Genomic DNA, 11,057 nt, shown 5'->3' on the forward strand with positions numbered 1-11,057 from the left:
CTTCCTTGGCTTTCATGCTCCTCCTGTCCCATATCTCTCCAACTCTCTCACTTTCTGTCTTCCACCTTCTCTTTCCCCCTCCCCTCACTCCCCATTTCCCATCCACTACCTTTGATCTTCCCTAAACTCCTACCCCACCCCCCCTCAGTTTCACCTTTTCCCAGCCTCTTCCATACACAACTCCCCACCCCCTTCTTTGGTTGTCCATTTTCTCACCAAGATATGATCTGATACTGCCACAGTCCGGTCCGTGGACTCTGCATTCCAGTTTACAGTCCGGTCCGTGGATTCTGCAGTCCGGTTGTTTCGGCTTTCCCTTGTTCCATTGGGCGCCTTAATTGAGGCACATTCTCGTTTCGGGCTGACAACATCAATAGCTCCGGGGTCCAGCTATTCCTTCGCTGGACTGTTCCCGTTAGAATCCCCGTCAGAAACCCGCACCAAGAAGCTCGACATCAGAAACCCACACCAAGAAGCTCGTTACCAGAAACACGCGACCTCAGCCAATGTGGTGGGCCTGGACCATTACTGGAGCTACTGAGTATCATGGACACTTGGTTGCCTCTGTGTTCAAGAAAGGTCCAAGTCTAGTCAAGTCTGAGTCTGAGCTTAAGTCCGAGTTCCAGGTCAAGCCTAGCCAAAACCGAGTCCCTGCCAAGCCCCGAGTTCCGAGTCATGACGCGAGTTCCCAGTCAAGTCCAAGTCTCAAGTCCTAGCCCAGATTGTATCCTACGTCTTCGTCCACATTGTCATCTTGTCCTCGCTCTTTGGTGTCCCTAGTATTCTTAATAAACTTTGTCCTGTCATTACTGCTTCAGTGTCTGTGTCTTGCATTTGGGTCTGCTCCCCAAGGGTAGGTGGGGTCTTTGATTATGCTCGCTGCCCTACTGAGGCATTGAGAAGTCTAGACAGAGTCCATAGAGGGCAGGCTGGTTTCTGTGATGCACTGAGCTGCATCCACAGCTCTGCAATTTCTTGTGGTCACATGCAGAGCAGTTACCATTCCAGGCCTCTTTATTATCGGATGGTTCACTATGGGCAAGCTCTGATATTTAGCACAGTTAATGCCATATATCTGGGAGGAATGTCAAGCTAACCATTGCCTGTGATTCTTCCAGAGTCTGATTTTAAATGTGGTGATTCTGTGTTACATTTCCAGACCATCACTGCGTCCCCACACACTTCATCACTTATGTTTCCATCGTCCCGACCTGCTCTGGCTTAATGCTCAGAGAACCCCTCAACCAAACTGTCAACATATGAGGAAGTCAGAACTATATAGTGTTCATATTAGTGTTTCCTTTTTAAAAAAAGTTTTGCTTGTGTTAGTGTGAGACTGTGTGAGGTTCACATGCGTAACACGGTGCATGGGTTACCCATGAGTAGCTTTATGTTGCTGAGGCAAGATATTATCACCAAACAGCTGATGCTTTGGGCTTTAAGACCACTTGGCAACTATGCCATCAACAAGTATTATTAGTAATAAGACAACCTCATTACATTTTTTTATCTGTGACCAACACTCTTCTCTTTGTAAATCCAATAACATGGTTTGCACTGAGACCAGGTGCTTTTCTTTGTGGAAATGTGCTTGTACTCAGCAGATCGGCATTCCTGGACATAATTTTAAAGCTGATCCTGACAAAACTGCCTGGTACAAAGTTTGGCTTGTTTGTCCAAGATGATCCTCCACTGCCCCACCCTCCACTGCCCCACCCTCCACTGCCCCACCCTCCACTGCCCCACCCTCCACTGCCCCACCCTCCACTGACCCACCCTCCACTGACCCACCCTCCACTGCCCCTACCCTCCACTGCCCCCAGATACTTGCATGGGAAAAAGAAGACAAACACTTCCTCTCTGACTATTAAAGAATTACTTTTTCTCCTGAGACACACTTGGGGATGAGTCCTATTCTGCAGCTGGTGAAATGTAACTCCAGTTTATCAATGCTGATCTAAAATAAAACAGATATTCCATCAATCAGCCCACTTACATTATTACTATTGGGTGGTCTTGTTACAATATCCACCAGAACTCATTAACTATTTGCATAATTCCTTCGAGCTAGTTTTGTGGATATATAAAGTCAGAGCAGCAAACAAAATACACAACTCATCTGCCTTTTCACAAATGAGAGAAAATCTGCAGATGCTGGAAATCCGAGCAAGACACAAAATGCTGGAGGAGCTCCGCAGGCCAGGCAGCATCTATGGAGGGGAACATACGTCGACTGTTTATTTCACTCTGTAGATGCTGCCTGACTTGTTGAGTTGCTTCAGCATTTTGTGTGCACTGCTCTGGATTTCCAGCATCTCTTGTGCCAACCTAGACAAGGCCAGCTATTATTCATCCATAATTAGATGGCGGGGTGAGGGTGAGCCATTGTCTTGAACCGCTGCACTCCTTCAGATTTTAGATTCAGATTCATATTTATTTATCACATGGACATCAAAACATACAGTAGAGTGCACCGTTTGCGGCCAACACACCCAGGGTATGCTGGGGCACGTCACAAATGTCGTCACACGTTCTGGTGTGAACACAGCATGTCTACGATGCTCAGTCAAACAACAGACAACAACAAAACTGAATATACCAAATGACAAAGCAAAACAAACCCTTCTCCTCGTTCTCACCCACACGTTGCTAACCCCGCAGTCCTCTAACCCCAGGAGTAACCATCTTCTTCAACTCCTAGCCTCCAGCAGACTCATGGATTTGCAGACTAGAAGCTCCAGCTATGGGCCTAACCTCCTGACTGACCTTTGGGCTTTGATCTTCGGTGTAGACCCAGGAGCTCGCGGATAGTAATGAATGAGGAACCCGGATGAGGCCCTGAACTCCACCCCCTAGAACGCCACACTCGCCAACGACTGGACCCAAACTCCGGTCTCGTCACCTCCTGCCCACGCAGAATTCCACTCCTGGGACGTGGCGACAACTCACTGACATTCATCCCTCAACTTCGCTGGTCTGCAGGCCCAACATCTGACCACACCCACACTCTTGCCCCTTGAAAGTGGATCGGAGACTTAAACTCTGGCCTATCCTCTAATTCCTCCACATCTCCGCCGCTAAACCCGAACCTGACCTCTAACCCCGCTCTCCCCCAACTCTGCTCCCAAAACCATCCCTATGAACCTAAAAAAAAGCGTTAACCGCAGCCTCTAGGTGGAGATGTTCTTCTGGGCAGGGATTCCCAATATTTCGACCCAGTAACAACAAAGTCCGAGTAATCTACTTCCAAGTCAGAACGGTGCTGGTTTGGAGGGTGACTTGTAGGAGAAGGGCATTGGCTGCCCTACATAGGTAGTGGGGGGTGCTGTCAGACTCGCCCAAGAGAGTAACGGCAGTGTAGTTTGCAGATGATAAACATTGCAACCACTGAGCACAGCTAACTTGGTTTGATAATGAGGTACATTGAAAAACCTTGTTCAGCAATGATGTCCTTTTCATTTCATTACAACTGTGCTTTGGACTGGTACAAGGGAAACTATAACAGAGTGACAGATATAGTGTTACAGGTACAGAGAAAGTGCGTAGGTGGTTGGGAATGGTAATGCTATTACAGTGCTACCTGTAAGACCAGGGTTCAATTCCCCGCTGCTGTCTGTCAGGAGCTTGTACGTTCTTCCTATGATTGCGTGAGATTCCTCCGGGTGGTCTCCCACATTCCAAACACGGATGGTTAGGGTTAGTGAGTTTCGGGCATGCCATGTTGGCGCCAAAAGCATGGTGGCACAGCTCAATCCTCCCTGAACTGATTTGTTGTAAGGTTACACCTTTCACTGCATGACAAAGAAAAGCTAATCTTTAATAAGGTGCAAACACCACAATGAGGCAAACAGAGATTGACAGTTCATCTTTGTTTGTATGAGAGGTCTGTTCGCACGATTTAAGCTGTCCTTGAGTCTTTTGGTGCATATTCTGAAACTTTTGCATCTTCTGCCTGACAGGAGGGAGAAGAAAGAATGCCCAAGGGCAGATGGGTCTTTGATTATGTTGGCTGTTTTCCCAAGGAAGCAGGAAGTGTAGACGGGGTCCACGGAGGGGAGACTGGTTTTGATGGGCACTCTGTTGTCGGAGATGATCACTGTACAGCACCTTGGTTGTGCAAGGAAATAAGAGGAGTGGGGCTGAGCGGGAAGGAACTGCTCTGCAAGGAGCTGGCGTGGACACTATGAGCAGGATCACAAGAGAATGCGGAGGCTTGTAGATTCATCCAGCTTCATCATGGGCTCCCCTCTCCCTGCCATCGAGGACATCTTCAAAAGACATCCATCATTATGGACCCTCACCACCTAGAACACACCTTCTTCTCATTACCACCATCAGAGAGGAGGGACACGACCCTGAGGACACACACTCAATGTTTTAAGAACAGCTTCTTCCCCTCCACCATCAGATCTCTGAACGGTGCATGAACACTGCCTCGCTATTCCTCTTTTACACTGTCCATCTATCTGTCTATTTATTTGCTTCTTTGTTTATTTATCTGTGTATGTATCTATAAAGTTATTTATTTTTATTTGGAGATTCAGTGTGGAACAGACCCTTTCAGCCAAACGAAATGCACTGCCCAGCAGCCCGCCTACTTAACCCTAGCCACGTCACAGGACAATTTACAATGACCAATTATCCTATTATCCGGTACATCCTTGGACCGTGCGAGGAAACTGGATCACCCGGAAGAAACCCACATGGTCACGTGAAGAACGTACAAACTCCTTACAGGTGGCTCCGGAATTGAACTCCGAACTTCGGAACACCCTGAGCTCTAATGGGGTTGTGCTAACCTCTGCCCTTCTGTGGCGCCTTATTTATTTATGGTTTTCTCTTGTTTGCTTCTTTTTATTGTGGCTCAGGATAATTTTTTTTTTTATGTCTTGTACTGTACTACTGCCACAAGACAGCAAGTTTCATGATATGGATCAGTGTTAATAAAGCTGGTTCTGATTCTGACGGGCCTTCACCTGTGTCTTATTGGGGTGAGTATTAGTGAGACAGGAAGTCATCAGGAGGAGGTGTCCTCTTCTATGTTTGACTTGATGCCTTGTCCCTCCTCCCCTCGGGATTGCTACCTGAGTCATGTGCAAGTTGGCACATGGTGAAGAAGATCAGAGAACTGAATGTGTGGCTCAAAGATTGGTGTGGGAGAAGCTGGTCTGAATTCACATCAGCATTGGGGAAGGAAGGAGCTGTTCCAATTGAACCATGTCTAAGGCTAGGGTCCTGGCCAACTGGAGCTGTGTTCTGACATCAGCCTCCGAGATAGAGATCACAGGGTCACCAAAAGTTGCTGGGATTCACACAGGTGTAGTTTTATGCTCTCTTTCAGAGTGTACATAAAAGGCGTTGAGCTCATCAGGGAGGGAAGCATCTCTGTCATTCACATTGTTAGATTTCGTCTTGTAGGAAGTAATGGCCTGCAAACCATGTCATCCAATTCCATCTCCAGCTTCAATCATAATTGTTTTTTTTTATCTTAAAATAGCTTTCTGTAGATCATACCTGGACTTCTTGTATAGTTCTGGATTATCAGTCTTGAATGCCACAGATCTAGTCCTTAGCAGACTATGAATCTCCTGGTTCATCTACGGCTTTTGCTTTGGATATGTCTGGTCTGTTCTTGAAGGCACACACTCACTCACAAAGGTCTTGATAAGTCGGTGACAACTACGGTGTATTCAGTCAGACTCGAAGATGAATCCCTGAATATTGTCCAGTCCACTGACTCAAAGCAATCCTGTAAGCACTCCTCTGCCTCCCTTGGTGATGATACATATTAACATGTTTCTGAGAAAGCAACTTGGATCCGCTCCAATGTCCCTACTGTCACAACAGATCAACAGCAGATTCCATTTCATTGGCTCTTCACTCAACCCTGGAACATCTGGACAGCGAAGTTGTATACATCAGGATGCTCTTCATTGACTACAGCTTAGTATTCAGTACTATCATCCTCTCAAAACTAATCAATAAGCTTCAAGACCTTGGCCTCAATATCTCCGTGTGCAACTCGATCTTCGATTTCCTCTCTTGCAGAACACAGTCAGTTCAGATTGGCAACAACATCTCCTCCACAATCTCCATCAGTATAGGTGCACCACAAGGCCGTGTGCTTTGCCGCCTGCTCTACTCACTTTATACTTATGACTGTGAGGCTAAGCACAGCTCCAATGTCATATTTAAGTTTGCTGATGACACCACTGTTGTTGGCTGAATCAAAGGTGGTGATGAATCAGCATATAGGAGGGAGATTGAAAATCTGGCTGAGTGGTGTCACAGCAACAACCTCTCAGTCAATGTCAGCAAGAATAAGAAGCTGATTATTGACTTCAGAGCTGGAGAGGGTTAGCAATTTTAAATTCCGAGGTGTTATAATTTCAGAGGAGTCTGCTACTTTTGGGGATTGATAGATTGTTAAAACTGTCTTAAAGCAATGTTGCTTTCTGAAGTACCATGGCTATGACTGTGGATTACACTGTAGACATACTAAATGGGAACATTTGATTATTGTAAGCTTTTTTCTAAATGGGGAGAAAATTCAGAAATCAGAGGTGCAAAGAGGCTGGGAGTCCTTATGCAGGATTCCCTAAAGGTTAACTTGTAGGTTGAGTCAGTGGCAAGGAAGGCAAATGTAATGTTGAAATTCTTTTGGAGAGGACTACAAATTAAAAAGCAACAATATAATGCTGGAGCTTTTTGAGGCTTTGGTCAGACCTCATTTGTAGTATTATGAGCTATTTTGGGCTTCTTATCTAAGAAAGATTTGCTGGCATTGGAGAGGGTCCAGAGGAGGTTCATGAGAATTAGATTAGATTAGATTAGATTCAACTTTATTGTCATTGCGCCGAGTACAGATACAAACCCAATGAGATGCAGTTAGCATCTAACCAGAAATGCGAAGAATAGTGTTATTTACAAAATAACTGCGAATAAAAAGTAAGTGAGACAGTCCAATATGGGTGCAATACTGCTCAGCGCTGTGATGTGAGGTTCAGCAGGGTCACAGCCTCAGGGAAGAAGCTCTTCCTGTGCCTGCTGGTGCGGGAGCGGAGGCTCCTGTAGTGCCTACCGGATGGGAGGAGAATAAAAAGTCCATGGTTAGGGTGACGTGCACCCTTGATAATGCTTTTCACCCTGCCCAGGCAGCGTTTATGGTAGATGTTCTCAATGGTGGGCAATTGGGTGCGAATTATCCTGGGAATGAAAGGGTTAATGCTTGAGGAGTGTTTGATTGCTCTGGGTCTGTTCCGTTCTGTATCTCTAAATAAGTTTTAAAAAAATAAACACTATACAAGAAAGAATACAATTAATTACAAAGGAACTACAGATAGTTGCAGACACAGCTCAGTGCATCACGGAAACTGGCTCGCTCTCCACAGACTCTACACTTCTTCCTGCCAGCCAGCATCATCAAAGTCCCCTCTCACCACAAACATATGATCTTCTCCCAGCAGATAAGATACAGAAGATATAAAATCCTGAAAACACATGCCACCAGGCTCAAGGGTAGTTTCTACCCTACCGTGATGAGACCATTGAACAGTTCCCTAGTGTGATAAGATGTTTATCTATTTAGAGATACAGAGTGGAGCAGGTCCTTCTGGCTCACTGAGTCACACCGCCTAGCAACCCTAGGATTTTAACCCTATCATAATCACAGGACAACTTACAATGACCAATTGACCGATAGACCAGTACATTTTTGGACCATGGGAGGACACCTACACACAGAAGGGAAGCAATTTACAAACTTGTTTCTAGCAGACGCTGGAACTGAACTCCAAACTCTGATGCCCCAAGCTGTAATGGTGTCATGCTAACTGCTAAACTACCATGCACCCAGATAGTTTGACCTCGCAATCTCCCTCATTATGGTCTTGCACCTTATTGGCTGCCAGTAGTGGACTTTCCCTCTGATTGTAACGCTTTATTCTGCATTTCACTATTGTTTTTCCTTGTACAACCTCAATGCATTGCAATGGGATGATCTGTATGGGTGGCATACAGAACAAGCTTCTCACTATACCTCCGTACATGAGACTACAATAACCAATTTACAATTAGCACGGAAGAACAAAGGCCATTGTAATGCAGAATGGTCATAGTGTTGCTAACTGCTGTCATGATTAGGGTGGTGCTGGTTATGTCAAGAATCGAATGTCTTAAGGGGGGCATTGGCTGCGGACCCAAATGCAAGACACAGACACTGAAGTACTAGGAACAGGACTAGGTGTGTCAAGCAAGCAAGAGAAGAGGGGAAGAAATGACGCTGGACAAGACACACGCCCTGGATGAGGCTAGGAAGCAGGGCCTAGGCTAGGACTAGACAAGGAAAGCGGGACCTGGATGAAGAACTCGGAACTTGGAACCTGGACAAGAACTCAGAGCCACAGACTGGACAGGGACCCGGAACCTGGGTCTTGACTTGGGCTCGGACCCTGGATCTAGGTTAGGACAAAACGTGGCTACAGGACGAGGAGTGGCAACAGGACTGGATGTGAGACTCCTGGTCAGGACGAGGGAACCCCAGTACCGGGCTGGGCGAGGTACTCCTGGGCAGGGCGAGGCACATGGACAAGACGAGGACACAAAGCCTTGACTTGGTCGAAGGAGACAGGAACGCAGAGCCTTGGTCGAGGGAGAGAGGAACGCAGAACACAGAGCCTTGGTGATCTTGGGAGACAGGAACGCAGAATGCAAAGCCTTGGTCTTGGGAGACAGGAACGCAGAACACAGAGCCGGGACCCCTCCTTGGGAACAGGACTTGGGGCCGGGGCTCATACACAGAACACTGAGACAGTTCTCCACTCAAGGTAGAGGAAAACGGCCGGACTTACCTAGCGAAGTCGTGGACACAGAGACAGTTCTCAACTCAAGGTAGAGGCAAACGGCCGGACCTACCTAGCGAAGACGTGGTGTCACGTACCCCGTGACGGGAATAAAGAACCATCAGAGATGGAAAACACTTTGGAGTCCAGTATTGCTATAAACTACTAATACTTATTAGTAACTAGGCAATACAATAATATTAATGTAAATAAATCACACAGGTTAGCAATAATTATATATAAAAGTAGGTGTGGAATATATATGTATGAAAATGAAGCTTCTTTAAGTCTAAGGGTAAAAAGATACAGTCTTACGATGTTGAGTAAAGTTCAGTTCAGTTCAGTTCGTGGTATTTAGTTGAGTAGTGATGGAGAGAGAGTGAGTGAGTTGAGTCTTCAAGTGAGCGAATGCCGTCGATCTTCTCGTCGTGCTCCGAAATTCTTTACAAGTCACCAACTGTGACTTTAACCGGGGGACCAGTCTTCTGTAGTAGAGCTATCACCCCAGCAAGGGTGGACACATAGACAACTCCCCACCAGTCAACCCCTTCTTCACCGCTGGAATAGCAATTTGGATCGACCCACCTGATCGATCCCCCAAAACCCATTTTCTCTGCGGGCACAACAATGCTCATTCAGTGTCCAGATCATGTGTCTGAGGTCTGTATCATCTGACCTCCCATTTATTTCACCAGGCTGAGCATCATCTGCCATTCAAAGAGTCCCTCGTTCCTTTGTCTGCAAAGAAGCAGGCAACAAGTCCTTAAAGGTAACATCAACAACCTGCTGTCGGTCACCATAGCAACTTTCGAGCTGCTCGGTACTGTCTCCAACTCCAAACTCAGTAGAAATCCAAAGTTACTTCCAATGTCTTAAAGTGACATTCCAACCGTTAACCTTCATCTCTCTCTCCTTTCCAAACAAACCATCAATGATGAATGTCTCTCTCTGTCTCTCTTCAAACAGTTAATAGGGGCACTCCTGGATCCCCTCACAGCGGACACAGAGACAGTTCCCAACTCAAGGTAGCAGCAAACGGTCGGACCTACCTAGCGAAGGTGCGGACACAAAGAGACAGTTCCAAACAACGAAAGACAGTTCCTTATCTAGACACAGCAAGGCTCCGGTCTGCTCCGGCAGTAGAACTTGACAGCGATACAGGCGAGAATGCAGGTGAGGTTGCAGGCAAGTTTTCAGGCAAGGCTTCAGGCAGAGGCTGCAGGAGGAGGGTGAAGGGAAGGGAACAGTCCAGCAACTGAAGCTGAATCCAGGAGCTGTTTATGCAGCCAGCCCAAAATGGGAATCATGTGCCTCAATTAAGGCACACAACAGGACAAGGGAAAACTGGAAAACCTGGAACAGGAGATGATGGACCGGACCATGAACCGGAATGCGGACTTCACGGACTGGACCATGACATCAAATGGTTGAAGGGAAGTAGCTGTTCTTGAATCAGGTGATATGGGATATCAGGACTCTGAACCTCCTACCTGATGGTAACTAGTGAGATAAAAGCATGGCTCGGTTAGCGGGGACCTTTAATGATAGATGTTGCCTTCTTTAGGTAGAGCCTTCTGCAGATACTACCAATGGTGGAGAGGGATGTGCCTGTGATGTATTTGTCTGGGTCCACCATACTCCCTAATCAAATTAGGCTCATTACACAACACCCAGTCCAGAATTGCCTTCCCCCAGTGGACTTAGGCATAAGCTGCTCTAAAACATCATCTCATAGGCATTCTACAAATTCCCTCTATTGGAATCCAACACCTACCTGAATTTTCTGATCTATCAGCATATTGAAATCCGCCATGTCTATCATAACATTGCCATTCTTACATGCCTTTTCTATCTCCTTTTGCAACTTATATCCCGCGGCCTGGCTTACTGTTTGGAGGCCTGTAAATAATTCCCATCAGGGTCTTGTTACCCTTGCAGTTTCTAAACTCTACGCACAAGAATTCTACATCTTCTGATCCTATTTCTTAATATTCACCTTTCTCTAAGGATTTGATTTCATTTTTTTTACCAACAGAGGCACACTACCTCTTCTGCCTATTTCCTGTCCTTCCAATACAATGTGTATTCTTGGCTATTAAGCTTCCAACTATGATCTTCTTTCTCGCACAACTTAGTGATGCCCACAACGTCGTTTCTGCCGATTTCTAACTGTGCCAAATGATGTGTCTACATAGGGGAGATAGTGGAGTGAGTGGG

Source organism: Mobula hypostoma, chromosome 20, assembly GCF_963921235.1.
Source record: "Mobula hypostoma chromosome 20, sMobHyp1.1, whole genome shotgun sequence".
NCBI classification, from domain to species: domain Eukaryota; kingdom Metazoa; phylum Chordata; class Chondrichthyes; order Myliobatiformes; family Myliobatidae; genus Mobula; species Mobula hypostoma.